The sequence below is a fragment of the Penaeus monodon genome, unplaced genomic scaffold (assembly GCF_015228065.2).
Source record: "Penaeus monodon isolate SGIC_2016 unplaced genomic scaffold, NSTDA_Pmon_1 PmonScaffold_13686, whole genome shotgun sequence".
NCBI classification, from domain to species: Eukaryota; Metazoa; Arthropoda; class Malacostraca; order Decapoda; family Penaeidae; genus Penaeus; species Penaeus monodon.
Window position 1 is genome coordinate 1 of NW_023642695.1, and position 3,833 is coordinate 3,833.

Consider the following 3,833-nt stretch of genomic DNA (forward strand, 5'->3'; position numbering starts at 1 on the left):
CTCATTTTCTCGCATCTCTTACTCTTTTTTCGCCATTCATCTACTTCATCCTTCGCCTTTTTTCCCACAACGCACAAGGTTACAGAGAAATCAAGGGGCTCTCCATCTTAAGAGGTGGAAATTGAACCTTGTAATTTTTCTTACCATTCTAAATATACTTTAATAGTACCTCATTTTAGTGTGCTTTACACGAACTTAATAAATGGGAAAAAAAAATCTCAGTTTGTTTATTCATTTTTATGACTTACACTCTTCTGGACTTAATAATTTTGAAAATTTGATTAAATCCACCATATCACAGTTTTAGTAGTTACCAGTTTAAATATAATCTTACTTCCAATAGCCAGCCATACTTCAGAGTACAAGATCAGTCCCATTCATTTAGGTTGTACCCTATTAACAATAATATTTTTTTCCCTCTCAAAAGTCGTAATAAGTTTTTGATACTTGACAGAAATGATATTTGGGGCAATTTCCTTTTTGTTTGTTTATTCTATTTTTACTTTATTTGTGTTGCTACTGTAGCGTAACGAGAGTGTAGTGTTCGGGAATCTATTATAAAGGGAAAGACGTATTATGTGGCGAACGCAGTGTAAAAGCCTTTACTCAAATTATAATTGTTCAGTTCAGTTAGGTCCCATATCTGTCGGTGCTTGAACATTTGGTTTGAATGCTACATATGCACAGAGCTGTTTAAAAGTAACGCCCCCGGGTGGGCTCGAACCCCAAACCTTTCGGTTAACAGCCAAACGCGCTAACCGATTGTGCCACGGAGGCTTAAAAATCATAATTTACGTATTTATTTCATATTTTTTTTATTTGTTTATTATATTCTCAAGAAATTGCCTAAGTTCAACTCAAGTATTCTCCGGTTGTAAAACCGGGAATGAAAAACAGATTATTTAAAATTATCTGCAGCGTCAACACCTAAGTCATTAGCAGTGAAAACCGGAATACTGAAATTTGGTTTCCGTCAAGTGATCTAATTTCAGTCTTTCTTTGTCAGCTTTATACAACATTTGTGTCGAAATTCACTTTGAATAACCAATAAAACTCATGTTGAACATATACTACTATTTCTACTACTAATAATAATGACAATAAAGAACATAATATATTAATATAATAATTATTATTACTATTATCAACATTTTTATTTACGATGAGGAAGTGACAACGAAGATAAGGATGATACTGATAATAATTATGTTACGCCGGCAGCCTCGTCTCTCTGCCACCAACACAAGGCAGGCTAGGCAGACGCGTGTTATCCACAGGGTCGTGAACATGAACACTCCAAGAGGCACCGCACCAAGCGTCCCAGAACACCAGGAGAGGAAACCCAAGTGGCGAGGCAGGGCAAAATGACAGTTTTTCCTTTATTTACACAAGTTATTTACCCGTACATTTTTTTATAGGCACATACAGGGGGAAACCGCATGTCACACAGCACAATACGCTTATAACAGGGCAACACAAAGTTTTATCAGGTCACAAGGGCACACACGAGGGCTTCACAGGAGCAGCACCCAACCGCGCTCCTGGCTTGTTCCCCGCTCCCTTCTCACAGCCAGCTGCGTCATGTTTGCCCAGGTCCCTTCATGTTAACACATGTTTCGCACAGAGACAAAGACCCACTGGCGTAGCTCTATCCCCCTATCAAGCCAGACGACCCGTCTGCTCTGTCATATCTAAACCGAAACAAGCTACAGAAAATTTAAATAAAATCAGTTCTCAGAAACACAAAATCTTTCATCCAGCGCGGCTTTCTTCGCTCTCGCTGGGGTCTCTCTGGAGGGGGTGTGGGCGCGGCGGTAGATTGGCAGTGGCACCCAGAGGGGTATCTCCTGTCCAAGACCTGGTCATGGTCACCCTTGACGTCTGGGTGCATCGCCCTCACCGTCCAATCTGTCCTCATCTCGGTCAGCGTCTGTCCTCATCGCCGCTACTGGGGCTAACTTCATCTTCTTTTTCACCATGGCCCCAGGAGTAACTTCCTGGCCCCTGGTAACGCCACAGCCGGTGCGCCAAATCCCCGAGAAGTCAGGGACGGCCCCACACCAACCAACTCCTCGCTCCCCGACGTCCTTCTGGATGCTCCACTTCCTCACAAAGTGCCCAGCTTTGCACCCGCTGGCACCTTCAGGTCCTTATTGGGAATTAGCTACCCAACACTGTAACTAACCCCTCCCCTGGTCCAACAGGTTTTGAATGGGCTCCACGATTGATTGATTGATTATTTAAAATTATCTGCCGCGTCAAAAGCTAAGGTCATTAGCGGCGAATACCTTGTTAAACAGAAATATTAAAATGTTTAAAACTTTAAAATCTATCAATAGATTTCTTATAATAACAATAAACAAATTAAAAATCAAAGCATAAATATTATACTCTAATGTAAAAAATTATTGCATAAACATTATGCATACATTAAATTTAAAAAAAATATTACACTACCTAAGGAAACTAATAAAACCCTCTATGTCACAATCCTCCCCCAATACATTCTTCAGTGTATTGGGGAGACCCAAATACATACGTCCCTTTTGGTCTGAGAAGTTGCACATCTTTCCACTACATGTGCGATTGTTAAGGGCTCTGGCATCCCTCCAAAGTGCCTAATTTTAGCCATCATCGGCCCATGAGTCATCCTGTGTGCCCGATTCTTAGCCTTGTTAATGCAACTTCCCCCTTTTCGGTTTGGGATGGATGCTAGTCACCCAACTGCCAAGGTCATCTCTAATCTCTCGCAGTTTTATTTCTGGAGATATGCCTCCATTGTTCCTTCCATTTATCGCGAAGACAACTCCCGATGCTGGGTTTCAGGTCGGTGTGTGGGAGAGGAAAACGAGCATCACAAGGCTGAGCGGCAGCTGCCTTAGCCTTCTGATCAGCTCGCTCATTCCCACTGACACCAACATGCGCTGGCACCCAACACAGAGTTATCTTTTTACGTGTTGACATCAGTGCAAGCCAATCTTGAACCTCCCTCACTACTGGATGTGATGAGTTTAAGCTCTTGATTGCTTGCAAGGCACTACGAGAGTCACATTATATCACAATAGAATGGTTCATAAGATCTCTAGTCATCTTAACTGCTGCAAGGATGGCATGTGACTCTGCAGTGAAGATAGAGGCTGCTAGAGAAAGACTGCCAGATGCAGTCTTCCTTCTGCTCACTGCTGCAAAGCCCACACCATTTGCAGATTTCGAAGCATCTGTATATATTGCGTCCGATCCTTGGTACTTAGAAATGTGCTGAAGAAATTTCTCTCTGACTTCTGCTTCAGATCTCTCCCCTTTCCCAATTCCGACCAAATCCAGCTCGACTTGATTAGTCCAAGGGGGAAATTGGGGAATTCCAACAGCCAGAACCTTAGTGAGACTTAAATTAAGTTCTTCTACAAGATTCCTCATTCTCCTACCATAGGATCGGCTATCTCAAGGGGGTTAAAAACCAATCTGGATGTAGGAGATCCGGAATCCTTTGTAGTCTCGTTAGTAAATCAGGTTTATGTAGTCCCGGTGTAATGAAAGAGGTGGTTTTCCACTCTCAGCATACAGGGACTCCACAGGTGAAGACCTGAAAGCCCCAGTACAGATTCTGAGAGCTTCATTATGAACCGAGTCCAACATCCGTAGAACAGTGGGAGTTGCAGATGAATAAGCTTCACATCCATAGTCAAGCTTACTACGAATAAGGTGTAGAAGCGTTGTGCGGTCTGCACCCCAAGATAATGGGAAAGAACCCGCAAAATACTAAGTGCTTTGTAGCCTTCACTTTTAACTGTTTGATGTGAGGCACCCATGTAAGTCTTGAGTCAAAAATTAGA

The 3,833-nt window shown here is 42.3% G+C and overlaps 1 non-coding gene across 1 annotated transcript; it reads right to left on the reverse strand.

Moving 5' to 3' along the window:
- Nucleotides 1-703: 703 nt before the first annotated feature.
- On the reverse strand, nucleotides 704-777 carry Trnan-guu. The gene has a single exon. It is a non-coding gene; the product is annotated as a tRNA-Asn (tRNA).
- Nucleotides 778-3,833: the final 3,056 nt, after the last annotated feature.